Source organism: Pseudoliparis swirei, chromosome 1, assembly GCF_029220125.1.
Source record: "Pseudoliparis swirei isolate HS2019 ecotype Mariana Trench chromosome 1, NWPU_hadal_v1, whole genome shotgun sequence".
In the NCBI taxonomy this organism is placed as follows: domain Eukaryota; kingdom Metazoa; phylum Chordata; class Actinopteri; order Perciformes; family Liparidae; genus Pseudoliparis; species Pseudoliparis swirei.
In genome coordinates this window covers 21215793-21242333 of record NC_079388.1, presented here as the reverse complement: position 1 = coordinate 21242333, position 26541 = coordinate 21215793, and positions in this window count along the sequence as shown.

Genomic DNA, 26541 nt, shown 5'->3' with positions numbered 1-26541 from the left:
AGCCTTCAGAACGCCAGGAGGGAACAAGCCTTCAGAACGTCAGGAGGGAACACGCCTTCAGAACGTCAGGAGGGGAACAAGCCTTCAGAACATCAGGAGGGGAACACGCCTTCAGAACGTCAGGAGGGGAACACGCCTTCAGAACGTCAGGAGGGGAACACGCCTTCAGAACGTCAGGAGGGGAACAAGCCTTCAGAACGTCAGGAGGGGAACAAGCCTTCAGAACGTCAGGAGGGGAACACGCCTTCAGAACGTCAGGAGGGGAACACGCCTTCAGAACGTCAGGAGGGGAACACGCCTTCAGAACGTCAGGAGGGGAACAAGCCTTCAGAACGTCAGGAGGGGAACAAGAGGAGTAATGTGATGCCCTGACCTCTTGTTCTGGTTGCTGTGCATGAGCACGTGCACTTAAATTAAACAACACAAAGATTCAACATTCTCTCTTCGTAATGCACCGTAACTCTAACCAATCTATTAGTATGTAATCCACGTCATCGTGAACCATAATAGAAGGATAAAAATACAGGCAGCAGAATTAATAATAAAGACGTATGATTATTACTGCTCTTAGAAGCAGTGGATCACACCCTGTTTCAAAGTCTTGAGTCCATTATGTATCGCACAATGTGTGAACAAGCCTTCAGAACGTCAGGAGGGGAACCTCAACATGAACACCGTCACAGAGAGCCGGTCCGCAACGCAGACGCGGCGTTTGACTCTCACACTTCATCGTTTATCAGACGACTTAAGTTCTTCTTCACAGGATGTGTGAAAGTATGAGACGTGATCCATGAACAATAGATTAACGAGCAGCACCAGGGAGTGGAGCACACGTCTCATGGATCATTACTTCCTCTTGTCTTTCTTAGACTTTTGAATGTGATGCCCTGACCTCTTGGTCTGGTTGTAGCTGGTGTGCATGAGCATGTGCACTTAAATTGGACCTGACTGGGTCTGATGCCATGGCCCTGCTGATGCCTCGCCCGATCCTCCTCTCTACCCTCATCTGATGGATCATGGAGGTCTGGATCATGGTCCATGCCTACAACCAACTATTCATACACAGACAGAGTGGATGAATGGTTGGTAGTCGGCTTATTCCACGATCCAGACTTCCATGGCTTAAGTACATGTTATAAATAATATGCATTGAGGGAATGGACGGAGGCTGCACATTCATTGAATATGATGTTATAAATAATATATCAATATGTTTGTTCTGGGGTTGGGAAAGACAGATGTCTTTAATACCGGACTCAGCCCAGGTTTCTTGGTGAAACTTGGTTACAAATAAATCTACGTGAATTGAACTCTGATCCAAACTCTCTGTCCTGTAGGTGATTACTGAGGCCAGTGTGTGAGTCTCCTGTGGCGTCTCACCAGCAGTCAGATAGGAGAGAGATACGAGTTTATATGATCAGGTTAAGACATTATTCAGAATCCATCAAAAAGAAAGAAATCCAGTCACCACATTGATCAGCAGTAGATCTATTTATGTTTTCCGACAAAAGTTAATCAACTCAAGCCACTCTCCACTTGTTAGCTGCATGTGTCTTTTTTTAGAATAAAGTTTGGTTTCTGCTAGTCCCGCCCCCCCCGTGGGTTGTTGTCTTCATACTTCCTGTTTGATGATGACGTGGATTACATATAAATAGATGACAAGTGACACTGTCACTAGTCATCCTTTAATTGATCCGGATACATTGTGCGATACATAATGGACTCAAGACTTTGAAACAGGGTGTGATCCACTGCTTCTAAGAGCAGTAATAATCATACGTCTTTATTATTAATTCTGCTGCCTGTATTTTTATCCTTCTATTATGGTTCACGATGACGTGGATTACATACTAATAGATTGGTTAGAGTTACGGTGCATTTCGAAGAGAGAATGTTGAATCTTTGTGTTGTTTAATTTAAGGCGTGCTCATGCACAGCAACCAGAACATTTCCCCTCCTGGCATCATTAAGGCTTGTTCCTCCTGACGTTCTGAAGAAGCTTGTTCCTCCTGACGTTCTGAAGGCTTGTTCCTCCTGATGTTCTGAAGGCTTGTTCCTCCTGACGTTCTGAAGGCGTGTTCCTCCTGACGTTCTGAAGGCTTGTTCCCTCCTGACGTTCTGAAGGCTTGTTCCTCCTGACGTTCTGAAGGCGTGTTCCCTCCTGACGTTCTCTGAAGGCTTGTTCCTCCTGACGTTCTGAAGGCTTGTTCCCTCCTGACGTTCTGAAGGCTTGTTCCTCCTGACGTTCTGAAGGCTTGTTCCCCTCTGATGTTCTGAAGGCTTGTTCCTCCTGACGTTCTGAAGGCTTGTTCCCTCCTGACGTTCTGAAGGCTTGTTCCCTACTGACGTTCTGAAGGCTTGTTCCTCCTGACGTTCTGAAGGCTTGTTCCCCTCCTGACGTTCTGAAGGCTTGTTCCCCTCCTGACGTTCTGAAGGCTTGTTCCCCTCCTGACGTTCTGAAGGCTTGTTCCCCTCCTGATGTTCTGAAGGCTTGTTCTGTTAAGAGAGATGCGTACGTGAACCGATTCGGTCGCCTCGGGTGGGAGACGGAAAGAAAAGTCACGCCGCAGTCTTCTCGTGTAGGGAAACCGGGGGAGGAGAGGAGCGGGGAGGAACGAGACGGGAGAGGAGAGATGGAGAGGAGGGGGAAAGGTTTGAGGTGCGAGTCGGCTCACACCGGGTACTTTATTGAGGGAAATAATCATGCTCTACGGACAGACGTGTAGCAAACTGTCGTAAAAGCACGTCGGCGGCGCCCAGGTGCAGCGCGTCACCGCGCGCTGCTAACCTGTCGCACTGGAGAGGACACGGGTCCACGGGTCACGATGCCCGACCTCTCTTCTGACGATCGCCCCGGTCACGGTATCCTCGCCTTTTAGGGGGGAGAGGAAACTCGGCGAGGCGGCCGAGTTAAGGGGGAGAGGAGGCGGAGATCAGTAACTCTTCAGTATATGATTCTGCGATCGTTCGGGCCTGATGAATGACGCGTGCACATAGACAGTGGTAGCTGTTATTCTCGGCACGCGGCACCCCGGATGATGTCAGATCGATCTCCGCGGAGAGAAATGCTGGGTATTTAATTATCTAGTCTCCTCCCAAACACGCTCGAGGGTACAAGGCTCGTAGAGCGGCTGGCGGGACACTTATTAATATTCTTATTCTTAGGACAAACTCCGCGACGAGGACTCAAGTGTTACGAGTCCCTCTCTTGGTCCCGGAGCCAACCACGGCTCGGCCGAGAGACGGAGGTCTACCAGCTGCAGCGATTTCTCTCGTCAGTACAAAATGTCAGTGGGGGTGTGAGGATCAGAATGGTCCCTGGGGGACTGAGGTCAGTAGGGGTAGCCGTGCAGACTCACCTCGGAGGCTGCGGGGTCCGCTCTCGGGTCTCCGCCTTCCGTCTCCTCGGGTGGGTCGACAGGTGAAGAAATAGGTCTCACAAACAAAGTAGGTCCACAAACCGAATGTAAAGTTTAAGACTGCAAGGCAGCCAAGTATTTTATTCAAAAAAAGAAAGAAGAAAGAAACAAAGTACAATTACAAGTCAGTTCCCTCACGGAAGCCTGACGCTAAAACACACCCACTAAAAACCTCTTTTTTCTTCTGCCTCAAAAACTCTCTTTCTTCAGCCTGTCCGTCACCTTTATACCCTCGGCTCCTCCCACTTTTACCGGATATCCGTCCCTCTTTGGGGTGCTGATGGGGGGTTCATCCCCCCCCCCCTCTCTTCCTGAGAGGTTCTGGAGAGACTCTCTGTCCCACATCAAAGAGGGGGACCGTTGTCTTAGCTGGTTTAGATGAGCTCGGTCACCTCGGTGACCTGTCTCCGGGTGTCTCCTCTTATCTCTCAGGCACTTAGGGTACCCTCTTTATGATCCTTTCAGACTTGGTGAGACTTCCCGATGCCAGTGACATCAAACACACTCTAACCGGGGGTCAGGATACAGAACATATTGGGAGACATATATTACATTATCATATCAAAGACCATTGATCTACAGGCAGGTTAACACACATGAATCCAGGCTGGTGTTTATTCACTCCGTAGTAACATCCTCTTGAGCCCATATGGTGCGGATATGAGCTCCGGACCCACAATCAACCAGGTCTTCATTTGAATATCACCCGAGGTGCAATGTTTACATCTGGTGTCGGCGTGGGGCCCCTGAGTGAGTTCAGACAGAGGGTTACTGGTTGTAAACGCCTAAGATGACCACTCAGGACCCGTGTTCTGTCACACCTGGCCCTCTGCTTATCGTCCCAGCGATGGCCTCGATGCTTTCATCTGATCTTACAGCCACTCTCCCTGTCGGCCTGATGGATTCCTTGTTGCTTTCCTGTTGTTGTAGTCTAATGGAACTGGGGTCCCCTTTGATCTGTTTTATTACTCACATTCCGCATTCGCTTTTCCCCGGCCTGGTCTACGGCTCCTCTTGCTAATCTCAGAAAAATTCGCATTTATTTGTCCCACTTCTAACAGTTCCCCTCCTGACGTTCTGAAGGCTTGTTCCCCTCCTGACGTTCTGAAGGCTTGTTCCCCTCCTGACGTTCTGAAGGCTTGTTCCCCTCCTGACGTTCTGAAGGCGTGTTCCCCTCCTGACGTTCTGAAGGCTTGTTCCCCTCCTGACGTTCTGTCCTGACGTTCTGAAGGCTTGTTCCCCTCCTGACGTTCTGAAGGCGTGTTCCCCTCCTGACGTTCTGAAGGCTTGTTCCCCTCCTGACGTTCTGAAGGCTTGTTCCCCTCCTGATGTTCTGAAGGCTTGTTCCCCTCCTGATGTTCTGAAGGCGTGTTCCTCTCCTGACGTTCTGAAGGCTTGTTCACGTTCTGAAGGCGTGTTCCCCTCCTGACGTTCTGAAGGCTTGTTCCCCTCCTGACGTTCTGAAGGCTTGTTCCCCTCCTGACGTTCTGAAGGCTTGTTCCTCTCCTGATGTTCTGAAGGCTTGTTCCCCTTCTGACGTTCTGAAGGCTCTGTTCCCTTCCTGACGCCTTCATGAGGAACCTCAATGTCTTTTCCGGGCCGACCGTTTACAGCTGGGAGGTCAAAGGTCAAACCGGAAAGGCCAGCTATGTGCTGGTGGTTCATGGAGCAGGCTGGGACCATTATGCTGACAACAGGAGCCATTATGGTGCAGAAATCAAACTAAAGCTATGATCTCCATATTCTGGCCTATTTCAGAATTATATAATTATTTTGTGTCTTCCATGTGAGCCTCAATTCATTTCGTAGAAGTTTACAAAATCAACTTTGTCAACTGCTTATTTAATATATTTATGCAGTTGTATGCTTCTAAAATTACATAAGAGGCTCTTTATAATCTATTAACTAGGAAACGTGGAAATAATCATCAATTAACTTTGTATTGCTTTTCTAAAAATGGAAAATAGAAAGTACATCGGACTATAATTATTTAATAATGTTGGATAATCTTCATTTAAAATGTTCAGGTACTTTTTAAGATAATTTCAAGCAGACTAATGATCACCTAAACATGACCTTTAAAATTAAGTGTTACCAGACTCCTGAGAGCTTTTTTCAGGTAAATATCTGAAATAGTTATTTATATTTTGATTAAAAGATTGGTTCTTTTGTACCTGACTGTGAATGCATTATATGATTATGTGGCTGTTTGGGAAAAGACTAAATAGTCCAATTGCAGCTATAAATGTTCTAACTAAGACATTGTTTTATATAAGCACTCACAGAGAAATCCAGCTGCATAACATCGTTGCAACACATCGTGGCTGTCAGTAATCTGGCTGAGAGGAAGCAGCAGTGGGCCGAGAATGGACCCTTGACCGACCCCACAACTGATCCTTTGATAAGTCCCGCCTCTCGAATACAGACTGGCCAATCATAGCGTAGCATTGGCTCATGCGATGCATTCAGATGTTCAGGCCGGTTTAGGGGATACAGGTTCTGTCATAGGATTCGTATACCTGAAGAGGTTGGAAGGAGAAATATTAGGGAGGTAAAATATTAGGTTTAAAGTAAGTTATTACGCCTACATTATAATGGGAAATGTTGGAATATTAAAAACCTCTCAATATAATGTATTCCCATACAACACCAGTGTCAACAATGTACAATGTACATCAGTAAAACTTGCACCGCGGTCACTTTATACTTTAGATACACTTAATACACTTCCATTTATATTTCATTTTCTCATTTCCTTTATTATTTAAATTCTTAAATGTAATATGCACTGCTATTTTATTTTATTGTATTGTATATTTGTAAATTAAAATACTTCAACAAATTTCCCCCTGGGGATGAATAAAGTAAAATAAAATCTGAACTAATAGACCTAATAGAGTGGATGTTTGTATAGTCTAATTTAAATTAATAAACAACAACATCAGCCGTCATAAAGGTTAAACATAGTCACACGGTGTTCTCTCCCACAGATCACATACCAATAGCTGGGTGGAGATGCAATTAGGGCCTTTGTCTCCTCTCTGTAATTGCATCTCTCATACAAAACAATACTTTAAACAACGTGGATCTTCTCAAGCAAATAGTTACTTATTGAAAATGAAATGAAATGTTACGGGAAACGGATATCGGCAACACAGCAGCAAGAAATACCATGAGATTAGTGGACAAAAAAAATGAAACAATCAACAACAGGACAGATTCCACATAATACACAGGGGAAACACATCCATTTGAATAGTGTTTCAATTGTTTTCGCGTTGTGTTGTCGCCCCACGGTGTTTTTGCATTACGTTGTTTTTGCGTTACATTGTTTTTGCGTTATGTTGTGGTGCTACGTTGTTGTGCCACGTTGTCACGTCATGACCTCATGAACTCGTCTTTCTCTCTCAAGAGACAAAGAGGTAGTTAGTGTGCACCTTCTGCATTGTTGTGTGCTCTTTCAATACCATGTTCACGTTCTAAGGGCCAGCCGCTTTTTATTTTCTCATGAAAGAAGTAACATTTTTACATAAATATATAATATACACATGAGGCCAATTGGAAAAAGCCAAATGTTTCCTTCAGACACTTTCTTCCGACTAAAGGACATTCATGTTTCTGTGTGGGGCTTGAAAAGCCTCTGTCCACTAGATGGCGTCAGACCTTTCACAGTTTCACACAATAACCATTAAATGTTTGTGTGACTCCTTTTTTACTCCGAAATGAAAACAAATGAAAACAAAAACACAGACTAGAGGGCTCGGTTCAGAGGGGACTTGAACCCGTCCTCCAAACCTTCATTGTGAGGTCATTGGATTGAATGACGTAAATGTATTTGCATTTGTTGAAATATGAATCGTGTTCAATGTTCACTGATTATTCAGTGTGTATTTGACACGATACATACGCAATGATTCTGTGACTTTGTGTCGACCCTCACGGACCACAGACCTGCGACAACAACATGTCAGACAACATCGCTGCTCAGAGGAGCTTCAGAATGTCTTTAATACAGTGTGTTTGTGTGTGTGTGTGTGTGTGTGTGTGTCAAGAATCCTGTTTAAGTGCGGTGCAACATCTAATATGTTATTAAAAATAAATGAACTATACCACAATACAGGAGGTAGTTTAATGATATGTGTTCATATCTGTTGTCAGGTGTTTAGGGGGCGTGACCTCAACGGGTACACTATGTATGAAACACTGACAAACAAATTCAACCTGCCGCAGGCGAAGCCAAAATAAAATATTTTTTGTATAAATGAAAGAAATCCTGGCCTCAGGAATCTTTTTCTTCACCTCCGGTGGCCTCAGTGAGCACTTTGTTACTATATATACTGTATATACATACATATATACATATACACATACATATATACATATACACATACATATATATATATTAGGGCTGTCAATCGATTTAAAAAAAATTACTAATTAATCGCACATTTTGAAATTCATTAATCGCGATTAAAAGTTATTTTTTTCTTCTTTTTAAAGACCAAACTTCACACAGAGCTGTGTTTTCAAAGAGGCTCCTACATATAAAGTGCCAGCAAGGTATTTAATATCATGGATGATAAATTGTTTCTTCAGTGAAACATCCAGATTAGTAAAAAAAAAAAAGTATATTGAGACCCCATTGGTCCTGTCATCTTTAACATTGAACAGCAGCAGAACCAGTGGCCTTGATAACTGACTGACATTCACATATGTCACGTTAACCCTCTGGAGGCTGGGGGCATTTTATACATTTTACAAAATAAATTAAATTCACCTTTTAAAGTCTTTTGCATATGACACATCCCCACGTGTTATACATCAAACATTCTAGAACAATCTCAGCTCTATATATGAGGCACATTGTCCTCGCGCCATGATCTCTGGCTTCTCTGACTGACAGGCTGCTAATGAGCCTCACCTGTGAGGTGGGAGGTCCTTTGTGATTTACCGAGTGATCATTGGTTGTTTTTTTCGCTAAATGTTGACAGACAAACGGATTGACAAATCATGGTGAAGGTTTCGTGTGACGAGTTCTTTCCGCGCCGCGTCGCCGCGTCACCCCCCCCCCCCCTTCTCTGTGTATCGGAGGGGGAGACGGGAGGAAGGAGCGGAGCAGGAAACCTGACTGATTAATCCAGGAGTTTAAATTTATTTCTGCTCTGTATTTTCGTGGAGAACTCATGTTTTAAAAACGGAAACAGTGTCAAACTGCACTGCCGCTGTTTTACACTCAGGGGAGTGAAACAACTTCAACGCACACCGGAAGTAAACAAAGTTGCGTTAAAATATTTTAGTGCGTTAATCGCGGCCAAATTAATCGCATAGATTAACGCTTTAACGCTGACAGCCCTAATATATATACATACATATATACATATATATATATATATATATATATATATCATGACCACATCCTCCTCCACCACGTCCACCCAGTGGCGGGCCGTCAGGGCCAGCTAGGCCTTCTCTGCTGGCCTAAACATCATCAGAATATATTTTTTTTTCTAAATATATTTTCCCACAAATATGTATTCAATTATTTCCCAGAGTAAGAGTTATTCTCTTCATTTCATAGCGTTCCTCTTGGTTGCGCTGCTGCCAGCGCCAGGTTGAGATTTGGAGGGCTGGTCTTTATGTTAGATCTTTTATCCAATCATATTCAGCCATCGTGTGTTGCCAGGGGGCTAACATCTGCCCTTAGGCCTTCAGAATCAACATTGCGGCGCTGGTAGCTTCAAGTGAATGGAATGACAATGTTGTGTCAACCAATCAGCTTTAGAGTTGGCTCCTCTAGGCCTTCTAGAAGGCCCCGGAACCGCACAGGAGCCAGCTAGCAGGCGGAGTGCTGCACGTCTTTTGATTGGATTACCAATATTGAGAGCGGGGCCTATGGGCAGGTAAATGCAGAACCTCAGAACTAGGAAACTGAATTTGATAGACTGTACAACAGAGTCATTGAAGTCTTCTTGAGGAAAGAAAGAAGGATGGATTTTGTGTTCAAATAATCAGTCTTTGGTGAGTAGGCATACAATGCATTCTATTTTTTATTAAATGTGTATGTATGTTTGGCAAAAATAAAATGGCAAATAGCCTATGTTGCAAATTATTTGTTTTCTTTCTTTTATTTTCAGTGAATAGTTATGTGTCTTTATCATCACGGTGAAACTGCTTTGGGTGCGACAATGCCCTGTTTAGTGAACAAACTAGTGCAAGTGACTTTTTTTTCTTCTTTTTCTCTGTGCAGCGCGCGAGACGGAGAGTCGAGAGAAATGACATGCTGTTGTGTAGATACGATCAACATCAGACGGCTGTTTAGTTTAATAAATGAACAAAGACGTGCTATAGAGAAAATGACGGGGGCGGGCCAATTTTTTTTTATGTCATGCGATCTACAAATACTACGCCGCGATGGACGCATTGAGCAGCCCTGGTCTAGAGCCATGGCATCATAATGATAGTAATAAGAGGTGGATTAATTCGGGTGGGACTGTGTAGGACCTCACTGAAGGCCCAGGCCCCAGGCACGCCACTGCGTCCACATCCACCACCTCCACCACGTCCACATCCTCCACCACATCCACATCCTCCACCACGTCCACATCCTCCTCCACCACGTCCACCTCCACCACATCCACATCCACCACCTCCACCACGTCCACATCCTCCACCACATCCACATCCTCCACCACGTCCACATCCTCCTCCACCATGTCCACCTCCACCACGTCCACATCCACCTCCACCACGTCCACATCCACCTCCACCACGTCCACATCCTCCTCCACCACGTCCACATCCACCTCCACCACATCCTCCTCCACCACGTCCACCTCCACCACATCCACATCCTCCACCACGTCCACATCCTCCTCCACCACGTCCACCTCCACCACGTCCACATCCACCTCCACCACGTCCACATCCTCCTCCACCACGTCCACATCCTCCTCCACCACGTCCACATCCACCTCCACCACATCCTCCTCCACCACGTCCACCTCCACCACGTCCACATCCACCTCCACCACGTCCACATCCTCCTCCACCACGTCCACATCCACCTCCACCACATCCTCCTCCACCACATCCACCTCCACATCCACGTCCATCCTCCTCCACCTCACATCCACCTCCACCACGTCCACATCCTCCTCCACCACGTCCACATCCACCTCCACCACGTCCACATCCTCCTCCACCACGTCCACATCCTCCTCCACCACGTCCACATCCACCTCCACCACGTCCACATCCACCTCCACATCCACCACGTCCACATCCACCATGTGCGCATCCTCCTCCACCACGTCCACATCCACCTCCACCTCCACCATGTGCGCATCCTCCTCCACCACGTCCACATTCTCCTCCACCACATCCACCACGTCCACATCCTCTCTCAGAACTCTAAGCGGTGGAGAAGCCGTGGTCTTCCTCTTGAAGTCTCCCTCCATCGCTGTGGTCTTGGGTCAGACGGTGATTTCTACCCTCCCACTCCACAAAGTCATCCTTTACTACCCTGTACTCTACTTCCTGTAAATTCTGGATACACCCGAACACTGCAGTGCCATCAGAGAACTTCTGCAGATGGCCTGCAGATTTATCCTTCAGACACCGAGGATGAATCAGCCGGTGGCTGAAGGAGCAGTGCAGAGCTGCGAGAGTGTCCTGCATGGGGGGGAGGTTCAGCTTTGCCATCATCCTCCCATCCCCCACCACCTCGACAGTATCCAGAGGTAGGAATGCGCGATATAAACGATATACGATATAAACGATAAAAAATGGCCTACGAGCAGAGATTCAGTTATATTGTTTTATCGCGAGAGTTACGTTTGACGATCTATCCATGACCATGAAATATAAGTGCCACGAGTGTCACGATGTGTACAGGATGTGGGACCCAGCGGATGTGGGACCCAGCGGGACGGCGGTATCGCGGAGGCGTTGAGGTGTGTTCTGTAATTAGGCAGACGGATGATCGCTGGCTGCTGACGGAATCTAGTAACTGGCGGGTGTACATTACGTATAACAATAACGCATGTGACACATACAATGATCCCACAACCGTGGGTGTCGTTAGTTCTTATAGTCCGGTTGATTTGTGATTGCTTGTCAGGGCGCCGCTGCAGCGGAGTCAAGTTATCGCCCACCGCCGTCAAGTTTTCCGGGGTGACGGTCGCGAATCGTGACAACGAGCTAAACCGCCTGCAACGATCGCCCGCCACCCGCCGAATTTAAAAAGAGCGAGCCGCTAATCGCATCAACGCATCATCATCTATAAATATGGCTGAAAGCCAAACGGAGGGAGCTGGTGGAAAAGAAAGGTGCAATCTCCATCATTTGAATTGGTTCGATTTAAGCGGATCGACGAAAGCAGCAGTGTTATAATTTGCAGAGTGTGTGGGCAATACCCTGGCTAAGAGCTGTACACGACTAACCTGTTTTACCACCCTCAAAACGACATACTCAAGTTTCTTTCTTCTTTGTTTTATACATTTAGCAGTTTGGCTTCCAGAGTTCATGTAACCTGTTCCTGAAATGGTTCTATTATGATTTACAGTATATATCGTGATATATATCAGTTATCGCAATAGCTGCAATGTATATCGCAGAACAGGATTTGAAAATACATCATCCCTATCCAGAGGACACCCCAGCATGCTGCGTGCCTTCTTTATCAGCTTGTTTATTACCTCTATTTTGCAGTACTACCTCTATTTTGCAGTAGCCTACCTCCCTGTCCTTGTCAGTGTTGTTTTTATGTTCACATGGAGCTATAGCACAAGCATAGACAGGAAGACCACATCCCTCATGCCAGCCATTTATTAGGGTCCTCTACTACGACTTCGTCGTAGAGGAACCTATTGTTATTCTCATGATTATTAGTCCTCTATCACACCTTGTCGAGAACCTATTGTTTTCAATGATTATTGTCCTCTACTACACTTCGTCAGAGGAACCTAATGTTTTTCTTAAGAGTTATTAGGGTCTCTACTACGCATCATTGTAGAGGAACCTATTGTTATTCTCATGATTATTATTAGGTCTCACTATTGACCCCTGTCAGAGGAACCTATTGTTTTTCAAATAATTATTATTATTAGGGTCCTCTACTACGACTTCGTCGTGGAGGAACCTATTGTTTTTCTAAGAGTTATTATTAGGGTCCTCTACTACGACTTCGTCGTAGAGGAACCTATTGTTTTTCAAAGGATTATTATTTTCTCTAGCGATCGCTATTCTTTGAGGCCTTTTTATCATCCCAAACGTTGTCAAATTTGACATGCATATCAGGACTGGTGAACATTTTGATATTTTACAGGTCTCGCAGAGGAACCTATTGTTTTCAGTGATTATTATTTTCCAGCTTATCGTTGCCCTTTGAGGCCCTTTCTTTTTTTTATCATATCCCAAACGTTGTCAATTTGACATGCATATCAGGACTGCGAAAATTTTGATATTTTATGTGTCTCGCATTTTTAGTACAATACACCAAGTTTCATAGCGCCCCTCAGAAAGGCTGCCATTTTTTGAAAGTTATCATTGTTCAGCCCAGTATACTTGTTCACTTGGACCGTTCAAATAAGTTATCGGTGGCCATCAACGCCTCCTGATTTTTCCGGCCATTTTGAATTTTGTAAAAAATATGTTTCACTTTTTTCCAAAAGGCTTTGTCGATCTATCCGAAAATTCTCGAGGTCCATTATTGGTTCAATGCTCATAATTACTGGAAGATCTTGTTGGATATCGTATTATCTGTAGAGAAGGCAGACTGAATTTATATTCAAGGGTGGCCTGATATTTGAAGTTTCAATAACTTGCAAATTATTTTGGCCTATCCTCACTAACTGCTAGCCTATGTCCATGTATCAACTCCTTAAACTACATTATTTTTTTCAATATTTGAAAATTAGGGGGCGCTGCAATAAATCCTCAATATCTGCATTTTTAGCCTTTTTCATGTTTTAGTAGTTGTAAACTGTTAACCCTCCTAGAGTTTACAATTCTATCATTCCAAACTTCGCCCAGTATGATTCTTTGAGACCTTGTCAGAAAAATCTTTCAAAGATTTAAAACATAAACTTTAAAAGTGTGGGTCGAACATCAAAACACCATTCGCCATAAAAGGTCCAAGTTGATGTAAATTTCACCTACATTATCTAATCTGCTCCATATTATCATATATCATGACATGCTGATCCTGAAGACATCCATATGCTAACATTCTTTAACTATGGTCTTAGCGCCACCTTAATGGCAACAGGAAGTTACATGTTTTACTTTATACACTGCCTCGCAGATTATCTTGTGATCCTCTCAAAAAATATACCAGAATAGATGTAAAAACCTGATAATGCTTCCTGTGAATAGTCGAATGACACGCCGAGTGTGGCGCAAGTCGAGGCATCAGCAAACTTTGATCCTTCACGAACAACAAACAATGTAATATGCTCCGGAACGTGACTAAACTTGGCACACACATTTATATCAAATATGTGTTACCTGAAATGATTTGAATGTTGGGATTGACAATATGGCTCTCGATAGCGCCTCAGAATGAATTTCATTCAAAGCCCACGTTTTTGCCCAATGACCAATTGATTGTAATTCAGCATACATGTCCGTCAACGGTTTCGCGCATGGTTGCGACCATAAGCTACGGCAACTTAGATTTTCCGCCATTTTGAATTTTGTTAAAACACTTTTTGTTTAACTCCTCCTAAACGCCTGGTCTGAATCATACAAAACTTGTTGTGGTTCATTATTGTTCACCATCAAAATCTTTGAAAGATTGTTGATGTCATTAGAAGATATGGACCAATGAACATCCAAGGGGTGTGGCCTAATATGTAAAGACACCTAACTTCCAAATCACTTGGACTATCCATCCATCCATCCATTATCAATACCGCTTATCCTCATTAGGGTCGCGGGGCGCTGGAGCCGATCCCAGCTGACAGGGCGAAGGTTAGGGGACACCTCTGGACAGGCCGCCAGTCCATCGAGGGCACACAGAGACACAACTCACCTCACATTCTCATTAAATGGCGCTGTGCCAACGGGGCTGCTTGTTTCAGTAGTGGCGCTTAGCTTTATTTTATTGTTCTTTTTTGCACTTTCCTCTCTTTCTTTTCTTTTCATCGTTGTCTTAGTTACGGCTGGACACCGGACCATAACTACTTTTTCGATAATTTACCGTGGCTTTTGTTCACTCGGTATCGTGAGTATCGCAGTTTCGCCAGCAAACAATGACGGGACCGCTGGCCACCGCTGCGTCAGTTGATCGGCGCTGTAGGTCAAGCTTCTGCCTGGAGACAGACCTGTGATCCCGCTGAGCACGGAGGAGGGCTCGCGGTTGCAGATCGGGTGTCAAGCGGAGGGCTAAACGAGGAGACATAAAACCTCGGCACCGTCACCGCACCGGAACGGAGGTCTTGGCGAATAAGACGGATGGTCGGGCGCGCTGGTGTCCGGAGAGGATCTTCCGTGAGAGCAGTCTCTCTGTGTCACCGAGACGCATACACGCTGGAATATCCGGATCACGCTGCCTTTGCCCGGCTTCAGGACTGTTCGCTGACAGAGACGCCACAGAGCGTGTAAGAAGAGGGGCGGATCATGTTTATGTGAATGAACGGTGGTGCTATCCGGACCATAAAAAGTGCAGACGCTTCCGTAGTCCTAACATTGAACTGTTGGCCGGGATGCGCCCAGATTATTTGCCGTAGAGAGTTCACGTCCGCTGTGGCTGTCGTAGTATTGTGCCGCCATCATTGATTGAGGAAGCTGTGGACACCATCCACTCCACTGTGTCTGCTCTGCTGAATCATCAGCCCGGAGCATTCATGACCATCACTGGCGACTTCAACCACACCACATTGGATAAAGCTCTGCCAACCCTTCCATCATTACATTGACCGCCCAACAAGGAACAATAAAACTCTGGACTTGCTGTATGCTAATACTAAGGACGCCACAGCGCCACTGCTCCCTTCCCCACTCGGGCAGGTCTGATCATGACCTGTCCGCTGACACCCAGGTATGTTCCTCTGCGGAAGATATGCTGTGACCACCAGACTGTGAGAGGTGGTTCTGGAGTACAACGACGCCTACAGGACTGCTTCGGTCAACGGACTGGGATGTGTTGTGGACCGCACGGAGGACATCAACAGCATGACCACTGCATCACGGAATACACTGCCCTGTGAACACACCACCATCCCATCACGGACTGTGCGCCGCTTCCCAACAACAAGCCTCTGGATCACCAGGGACCTGCAAGGCTTACATGAAGAAAGCTGCTTTCAGGTCTGGAGACAGGGATGAGCTGAGTAAGCCTTGCCGCAACCTGGAAGGTAAGTCAGGAGGGCATGACTCCTACAGGAGGAAGCTGATAAACTCCAGCTGAAACAAGAGGTGGTCTGGCATGAAGATAATCATTTCAAGGTGGAGGGATAGCCAGGGGTTCTTGGAGAGGGCTAACGAGTTGAACTGTTTTTCGCCAGGTTCAGTTCACAGCCCTCTCCCCAGTTCCTCCACACATCACACCCAAACACCTCTGTCCCCTGCTGAGCTACACCACCCAGCCCCTCAATACCGGCTCCTCCACCTCCCTCTCTCTGTGGACGACTGACCAGTAGTACACAGCTAAGAAACCACACCAGAAGCGCAGAGCTGGGAATCCGATGGCATCAGCCCCAGGTCCTAAAGACCCGCGCCACCCAGCTGTCTGAGGTCCTGCAGCACCTCTTCAACCTCAGCTCCTGAGGCTGGGGAAGTCCCGTGCTGTGGAAGACGCCGTGCCTGGTCCCTGTCCCAAAGAAGTCAACACCATCTGGCCTCAACGACTACCGACCGGTCGCCCTCACCTCCCATGTGATGAAGGTGCTGGAGAGGCTGGTCTTGGCCCACCTCCGCCGCAGGTGAAATCGTCGTTGGACCCTCTGCAATTTGCTTACCAGCCTCATGTGGGAGTGGACGACGCCATCATCTACCTGCTGCAACGAGCTCAGTCGCACCTGGATGGAACCGTGTCTCTGTGAGAGTCACTTTGACTTCTCCAGTGCATTTAACACCATCCAGCCACTGCTGCTGAGTGAGAAGCTGCGGTGGCGTGTGGACGTCCCACCATCTCCTGGATCACTGACTACCTCACAGGCAGACCACAGTTTGTCAGAATGGGGCGTGTGCTGTCTGGAGCGGTGGTCAGTGATGTTGGAGCCGCACAGGGAACTGTTCTGTCTCCGTTCCTCTTCACCCTGTACACCAGTGACTTCCAGTACAACACGGAGTCATGCCATCTGCAGAAGTACTCTGATGATTCTGCAGTGGTCGGGTGTATTAGGGATGGACGGGAGGAGGAGTACAGGGCAGTGGTGAGTGACTTTGTAAAGTGGGCCGATGCGAACCACCTGCGGCTGAACGTGGCCAAGACCAGAGAGATGGTGGTGGACTTCAGGAGGAAGGCGACAGCTCCTACACCTCTGAGTGTCCTGGGAGTGGACGTGGACATGGTGGAGGTACAAGTACCTGGGCGTCTCCATTGACAGCCGACTGAACTGGAAGGCCAACATCAACGCTGTGTACAAGAAGGGATGAGTCGACTCTTTTTCCTGAGAAAGCTTCGATCCTTCAACGTGTGCAGCAAGATGCTGGAGTTATTCTACCAGTCGGTTGTGGCCAGTGTGCTGCACTTTGCCATTGTCTGCTGGGGAGCAGCATCGGGCCGGTGACACCAGCCGTCTTAACAAACTGGTTAGGAAGGCTGGCTCCATCATCGGCTGCCAGCTGGAGCACCTGGAACAGGTGGTGGAGAGGAGGACGTTGAAGAAACTGGTGTCCATACTGGACCACCCGGACCACCCTCTCCACCACCTCCTACAGGGACAGAGGAGTACTTTCTCCAGACGTCTCCTCACGCTCCGCTGCCACAAGGACAGATACAGGAGAACATTCCTGCCGACGGCTATGAGGCTCTACAACAGTTCACCTCTTGCCAGATTACCCTAACCCTTCTTATATTTTGTGTTTTGTTTTTTTATTCTTGTGTGTTGCTGCTACTGGCTCGACAAATTTCCCCTTGGGGATTAATAAAGTATATTTCTATTCTATTCTATTCTATTCTCTATTCACACCTATGTGCAATTTACAGATCAATTAACCTGACGGCATGTCTTTGGACTGTGGGAGGAAGCCGGAGAACCCGGAGGGAACCCACGCTGCCACGGGGAGAACATGCAAACTCCACACAGAAGGACCGCCTCGACCGGGAATTGAACCCACGGCCCTCTTGCTGTGAGGCGACAGTACTAGCCACTACACCACCGTGCAGCCCACTTGGACTATCTTCACCAAATTGGTAGACCATGTCCACAAGGACACCCTTAACCTACCTTAATTTTTTCATAATATTTGAATATTAGGAGGCGCTACAATCAATCCCTCAAAATATGCCTTTTTGGCCTTTTTTTCATGTTTTTAGGGGTTGTAAAACAGTTAACTCCTCCTAGAGCTTAAACCCGATTCATTCCAAACTTGGGCAGTATGGTCTTGAGACCTTTGTCTTGAAAAATCTTTGAAAGATTTCAAAAATATTAAACTATGTGCGTTTGCCGGACCAGCAAAGAAACGCCATTCGCCATGAAGATGGACGTTGTTGTAACTCGGCCATACATTATGTAATCTGCTCCATATTTCTCATATGTCATGACATACTGACCCTGAAGACATCCATATGCTAATTTTGTATTTTGGTCTTAGCGCCACCTAGTGGCAACGGGAACAACAATCGTTTATTCTTTGGCTTTCTTCTCTGAGAAGGTACATCAGATCAACATCAAATTTGTTCCACATGAAGGTTAGACTTTCATGATGCCAGAAGACGAGGCATTTTATGTTTCGTCTAACACTGTTGCCGTGGCAACCTATTCTTCGCTTCAAACAACGAAGGGGCTTTAGAAGGACTTAAAATGCTTGAAACGTAACTAAACTTAGCACACACATTTACTGTCAAAGATGTAGTTAAATGACATGATTTGAAAGCTTTGAAATGCTAATATGGCTCAATAGCGCCCCCTAGACTGTATTGTATGTTCAAAAGGGTACGTTATTTGCCCCCGATAACCGATTACCTTGAAATTCATTACACATGTCTGCTTAGACCTGCTCTAAAAAATATATTATGACCATAAGCTCCGCCCACTTCGATTTTCCGCCATTTTGAATTTTGTAAAAAACACATTCTTTTCAACTCCTCCAAAACGATAGTTGCGATTCATACACGACTTGTTTTGGTTCATTATTGTTTCAATATGATATTTAAAGACACCTAACTTCCAAATCAATTGGCCAATCCTCACCAAATTACTAGACTATGTTCACATGACATCCCTTAAAGTACCCTAATTTTTTCAGAATATTTGAACATTAGGGGGCGCTACAATCAATCCCTCAATATATGCCTTTTTTGCATTATTTTCTCACATTTTGGGGGGTTGTTAAACAGTTAACTACTCCTAGAGCTTAAAACCGCTTCATTCCAAACTAGGCCAGTATAGTCTTGAGACCTTTGTCTTCAAAAATCTTTGAAAGATTTTAAAATATTAAAGTTTGTGCGTTCTCCGGACCGGCAAAGAAACGCCATTCGCCATTAACATGTAAGATGATGTAACTCGGCCATACATTATCCAATCTGCTCCATATTCCTCGTATGTCATCACATACTGACCGTGAAGACATCCGTATGCTAATTAATTCTAGTCATAGTGCCACCGATTGGCCAAAGCAAATCATCCTAAAAAGCATCACATTCACATGTAATGTACATGACAAGGTCTAGACTTCACGTGGATACACGTGATGCATGTATATGTTCAAATTGTCACAGCGCCCCCTGCTGGCTGCACTGGACTCGCTCGAATCTGCTCCAAACTTCTCATGCTTCGTAGAATTCACGGCCTGAGGATATCAACAAGCCTTTTTTCACTCAGCGTCAAAGCGCCACCGACTAGCAAAGTAAAATCAGTGTCGCGTGACGAACGGTCAAACGCCCGAACGCCGTGCATGCACTCTCGGCTGAGGGGGCCGGCGTCCGACCGGCACCCCCGACGTGCGAAGCAGGAAAGAGGACCCGTTCATCGCTGCTTGCAGCTTTAATTCCTCATATGTCTGCTAATTAGTTCTCACACATGCTCACTCATTGTTTACTCGCTGTCATTGCTCAACGCCCTCAATCATGACACCAGCTGCGCAGATCAGCTGGTCCACTGACATGGAGAGCCAATCATCTTGCTGCTGTCACATTTAAATATGCCAGTCTTTCCACCTTCAGTTCATTCAGGTTGCTGTTATGCACCCCTCCAGCTCCCCGTCTCCACCCAGTCTCCATCAACTCATCTTTCCATCAGCTCATCAGCACCAGTGGGTCTGGACTCCACGGGGAGGATGGGGGGGGGGTCTATCTAATTTCTGATCGGCCTCAATTACAAATCTCAGCGTTACGTCCAAGCGCCAAAGACTCTGAGACTTCATCATTTCATATCATTCTCCAACAATAAACATTATCCTTGGTCTGTCTAACTGGTCTCTCCCTGATTTAAATACTTCTGTCTACATTCACAGTGTTTCCCAGAGCAGAGAGCGTTGAATATGTGGCGTGAAAAACAAACCGCTATATCTGCATTTTTTAAACGCTCCCACGGTGGAGAAGAAGGAACACGCCACTCCCCATAACCCACCATGAGCTGCTGGCGGCCATTGCCTCACAGTGCCATCAGCTTACCTTATTCAGTGTAATCAACGTAAAAAATTTTTTACAAAATATATTACATTACATTACATGTCATTTAGCAGACGCTTTTATCCAAAGCGACTTCCAATAAGTGCATTTCAACCTAGAGTATAAACCAAGAACAACAAGAACACAGGAAGCAACACTTCCTCAACTCAGTCGAACCACAAAAGCACCACAATAAGTGCCATCCCAGTGCCACTGAAGTGCAAATCTGTGTTTTAATCCAGCTATAGTCTAAAGATGTGTTTTCAGTCTCAGGCGGAAGATGTAGAGACGTTCTGCTGTCCTGATGTCAGTGGGGAGCTCGTTCCACCAATGAGGAGCCAGGACAGCAAACAGTCTGGATGTAGAGTGATGAGCTCGAGGTGCAGGAGTCACAAGACGATTGGCTGTTGCCGAGCGGAGCGACCGTGCCGGGGTGTACGGCGTGACCACATCCCGGATGTAGACGGGGCCCGATCCGTTCAGAGCACGGTACGCCAGAACCAGTGTTTTGAAGCGGATGCTGCTCCACCAGTAACCAGTGGAGGGAGCTGAGGAGCGGAGTGGTGTGGGTGAATTTCGGGGGGCTGAAGATCAGTCGAGCTGCTGCATTCTGGATGAGCTGCAGAGGTCGGATGGCCTGAGCGGGTAGACCAGCCAGGAGGGAGTTGCAGTAGTCAAGGCGTGAAATGACCAGAACCTGGACCAGAACCTGTGCCGCCTTCTGAGTAAGAAGAGGCCGTATTCTCCTGATGTTGTGCAGCATGGACCTACAGGAACGCGTCGTCGCAGCGATGTTGGCCGTCAGGGAGAGTTGACTGTCTAGTGTCACCCCGAGGTTCCTGGCAGTCAGGGTAGGGGCCAACACAGAGCTGGTGAAGGTGGTAGTCAGGTCATGGGTGGGGGAGCCTTTCCCTGGAAGGAATAGTAGCTCGGTCTTGTCAGGGTTGATCTTCAGGTGGTGAGCAGACATCCACTGAGAGATGTCGGTCAGACAGGCAGAGATTTGCGCCGCCACCCGTGTACACCCGTATATCATGTATTTGCAAGCCCCCCCTGCAGGTTTATATAACAGAGATGATGTTCCCGGGTTAATTTGACCCGGCTGTGAAAGTGAAGGCTAAAAGTCATCAGAAGAGTCACGTTTAGACTATTTCTTTCTTTGTAAATGTAGGACAGTCTTTCTTACTCCCTCCCACCAAGTTTCAACACACACACTCACACCAACACCAACACACACACTAACACACGCGCGCACAGACACCAACACACACACAAACACACATATCAGCACACACACACCCCGTTCACAACCCCATATATAAAGTTGTACACATTTCAAACTTCAAACAAAAGAATCAGGTGGTTGCAGGGTGTCTACAGGAATAAACCAGTGAAATTTAAGACTTTTTAAGACTTTTTAAGACCACGTCTAAATAAAATTTAAGACCTAACTTAAGATGGAAATATACATGAATCTAAATTAATTAATTCAAAGTAAACACACTGATGTCTGTTCAAAATTAACAGTATGGTGTAATGCAAAAGGATAACACAAATGTCATTGCTGTTGTAAATTATATTTATTAATACATTTTCAGAACATTTAGGTCCCATGAACAAATGTCTATAAAATTAAGTAAATATATTTTTAAAATACGTGCAACATAGTTCCTTTTGAACAAAAACAATCTATAAAATAACATAAATAACATTTCCAGCTGCTTTTAAAATGCAAATACATTTACATAATAGAATGTGTGTGTGTGTGTGTGTGTGTGTGTGTGTGTGAGTTCTCATGTCTCTATGTGATGGATGTTTGTCACAGGTTCATGTCTACTCCTGAGCTTTTGTGAATATACTAGGAAAACAATCCTTTTCAAACTGTATTAATATAAAAACTTCCAGTTGACATTTGGTCCATTCTCCTGGAAAAAAGAAAGAAAAAAGGCAGACATTAGCCAAACAACAGTCACCACATCTCTTCATGACACCACCACTTCAGATTAATGTCAGACAGAGACTGGATAAATATGAATGAAAATTATTTTTTACAAATTAAGCAACGCGAGCCATCCCTTGAGCCTAGTGAACACTATTTAGACATATTGACAGGTAAACACCACTCTACTACCATTCTAAAACTATTTTTAATTAGTCTAATTAATGTGTAGTGCGCCTATGCATAGCTGTTATTAACTTGACACATGAGTAAAGCTTAACTATATGATACACATACTCATATACATGAGTGAGTTAATACATATACAGGACTGTCTCAGAAAATTAGAATATTGTGATAAAGTTCTTTATTTTCTGTAATGCAATTAAAAAAACAAAAATGTCATGCATTCTGGATTCATTACAAATCAACTGAAATATTGCAAGCCTTTTATTCTTTTAATATTGCTGATTATGGCTTACAGCTTAAGAAAACTCAAATATCCTATCTCTAAATATTAGAATATCATGAAAAAGTATACTAGTAGGGTATTAAACAAATCACTTGAATCGTCTAATTAACTCGAAACACCTGGAAACACATTTTCAAATGTTTGATTTTGTTTTGCTGTTATAAATCTTTTTTTTTACTTGGTCTGAGGAAATATTCAAATTTTATGAGATAGGATTTTAGAGTTTTCTTAAGCTGTAAGCCATAATCAGCAATATTAAAAGAATTAAAGGCTTGCAATATTTCAGTTGATTTGTAATGAATCCAGAATGCATGACATTTTTGTTTTTTTAATTGCATTACAGAAAATAAAGAACTTTATCACAATATTCTAATTTTCTGAGACAGTCCTGTATATTTATGGCAGACTTACTTTGAGATACTGAAGTAGGTCCTGGGCGTGTCATAGCCCATGAGCTCCATAGGATCCTGACGGGACGTGGTCATTTAACCAATAGCGCACATGAAGTCCAGCTGTCTGCTCGCGGTGGTCTGGTCCAGAGTCTCGTGGAACAGAATGAAGGACGCACCGCAGCGTTGGTCTTCGGTGATGAGCTCTTTGTTGCACGCCGCTGGATTTCCTCCGGTGACCTCCAGCGTTGTAGTTGACGTCGTTGCTGGCGGCGGAGCAGCAGCTAGCCCCGCGGGCTGCTGGCGGCCTTCACTAGTCTCTGTGCTTCTTGCTCTGCACGTGAGATTCCACCGCTGGAAAGTCTCGCGACACATAACGCAGCTTCAGAAGCATTTCACCGACCGTGACCAGAAACACTCGTTCTTTTCTAGCCATTTTTTGTTGAACTTGCATCCCCCCCATGTTTTCTAAACTAGTCGATGCTTCACGTTGTAGGGGATGGGACCGAATACGCGGGGCCCCTTTAAGAGAAGGGGCGTGGCCCCGGTGACACCAGAGACACCACAGAGCGACCGGAGCAAAATACGGACCTGGCGGAACAGATTGCCTCATATTCGTAATGACATGACACCCAAAAAATTTAAGACCAAGCCAATCTGAATTTAAGACAATTTAAGACTTTTTAAGGCCTTATTTTTAGGAAAAGCAATTTAAGACTTTTTAAGACTTTTTAAGGACCCGCGGACACCCTGTGGTTGTTATGGAAACCATCTCTATCCTGCTGTGTGCCCATCACCCTACATGAAGCACACTTTATAGAAAAAACAATGTTTATCATCTTCTAACTTTCCCCCTAAATACACCTTTATTGGACATGGGACACTAATGTGAGGGTTTCTTTCATGTCTCAACTAATAAATATGTAGTATAGCACTTCTAATATACTGTCTGTCTGACTGGGAGAGACACACACCCTGTCTCATCCCAATCTCAGACCCACACACACACACTTTCTAACGACCGCACCTGTGCGAGAAATACAGATACTATTTTGACGGGAACCTTTATGTATCCCACATGTATCAGGGGAGGGGCCAAACATACAAAATGGTTGCGGAGAAGTCCTACAACATTACACTCTGCAGATACATACGACTACACCAAGAGGATGACTGTGTGCTGGTCTTTGGTCATTTTTTATCATATAATTTATGCATCTTAACACTCAAAATAAACATAACTAATGTTTACTTTCAATACAAATCCTTTATGACTCATTTGGCTTGATTTTTTGTGGGCGGGTCATTATGACCCTGAACAGCACAGGTGTCTCATCTCTATTTATCTACATCACCCCATGAAAAGAAAAAACGTACAAAATGCAAATAAAATTTAGGAGAAAATACATGTTATGATAGACTAATGCAATTTAGATTTAGATTCTTTCAATGTTTCTAAAAAATTGTTTGAACATGTATTTTTCATTAAAACGAGTGAGTGCTCCTGATTGAACTCTGATCTATGGAGGGGTAAATAACTCAATCCCACTAAAAACTGATTTAATTGTTAGTAATGTTGTTGGTGATGATGTACAAACTATAGTTTTTAGATTGTTTTGGTTTCTGACCACTTTTGGATGATTCAACATTAACCGGGTCAAATTGACCCGGGAACATCACGGCTGTATGTAAGAAACGAACATAAGAGGAGGGTTAATGGGCCAGATGTTTCTGACTTTCCTTATCAAGAGGCTCTGGAACTCTTTTTTGAAAAGCCCCGAAAATTCCACTGCAGTGACAAAACGTGCCCCCTAGTGGTGGTCATGAAAAGAACTGAACACCAACATGTTTCAAGTGTTTGTGTCGGTCGGTCGGTCGGGTCCCCCCCCCTGAAGCTGTAAACCTAGGGGAAACACTGATTCATATGGTTGGAAGTGTTCAGCCCACATGCCTTTGAAGGAAGGTTATGACGAAGAAGACTCAGGGAACGATGAACATTTAGATAGCGAGAATAAAAAGACATACTAGGCTTCAAAGAGCATTTCAAGGAATTACCTATCCATCAAACACAAGAGGTATGCATTCAGGAATATTTTCTGAAAGCAGTAGATCAAACTCTCACAAAGGCGTATTCCAAAGTGAACAATACAATTCTTAATTATGGTCACAATGGCAAAAAGGTATGAAATGTCGCTCGACGAGTTACTCGACTGTTAACCATGGCCTTCAAATTCAATTGCACATCCAAAAAAACTCTGACTGCACCCTCCTGGGAGGAGAAAACATATAATAACCCTCATTATTATTAATTAGTCATTCATGAGTCATTTGCGTGAATACAGTATTTATAGATGAAGAGGCAGCAGGCAAAGACAAACTCAAGAAGAAGAGAGCTCGACGAGGGGACTCCAGAGCAACGGCATCATTCCACTTGACTTGCTGCATCTGACCGGTAAGCAGTTACAATATCGTTCAATGTTTGATTTGTGATTTAGCAATTATTAATTTTTTCTTATTTCAATACATTTTAACCGTCGCCTTTTACAGTACGACGTTGTTGCTGATGAAAAAAGATGATGTGATTTTTTTCTCTGTTTGTTAATCGACATGTGAATTTATGAAGGCTCAATTATCCATAAAAACTGCATTGAAATAAGATTATTTTAGTAATAATAACAACAATACATTTAATTTGTATCACACTTTTAAAAAAAGGTACTCAAGAGCACTTTACAAAGTAAAGACAGAAACAATAAAAGCAACAGCCTACTTTGAAATGCCCAAATCTGGATTTTCTTTTGGGACCCGATCAGATCTTTGGACGATAGATTATCATTTTATTATTATGAACGTGTTCGAGAGGAACAAACATGCGTTGGTTCTGGTGTTTCTCATTTGGGCATTTTCTGCCAGTTGTTCTGACTTTACTCTTAGAAAATAAAATAATATTTCAGGCTTTACTTTGGCTCCTGAGCATTAAGTATGAAACTTATTTTTAAGAGAGAATTGCTCATTTGTTATGTTAGCATTAAGCTCAATGATGCTTTTCTGCAATGTGTGCAGTTGTTTTTGCGCCTGGTTGATTGTTTATAATTTTGCTTAATTGCACTCTTTCCTACTTTGTTCTTCTGCACAAAACTTCCTCTGAACGGTAAAAGTGTTATATATTGTCACAAAACACCTGTTGTAGCCACAGCCTTGTTACACAACAGCTCCTCCGGGTTCGCTCTACTCTTCCTATTCTCCTTCTTTCGCACAAAGTTTGCCGCATATCTCCTCACATTACATCAGTGCCTTCAACCATGAGCAAGACCTCAGAACTAGAACCAAGAAACTGCAATTTATTGTTTTTTTCATCCATACGGCCAATTGTTTCTTGGGGGGGGGGGTGTAAAGTTGCATTGTAAGTAAAGTTGATTTATTTTTGCACTTATCACAGAAAGTGTGGTACAGTATTCAATTAAAACCATGTGGCAATAAAAGGCCAAACCACAGTTTAAAGAGCAAAATTACAATGCACTGTAAAAGATGGTGCAGTCAAATAA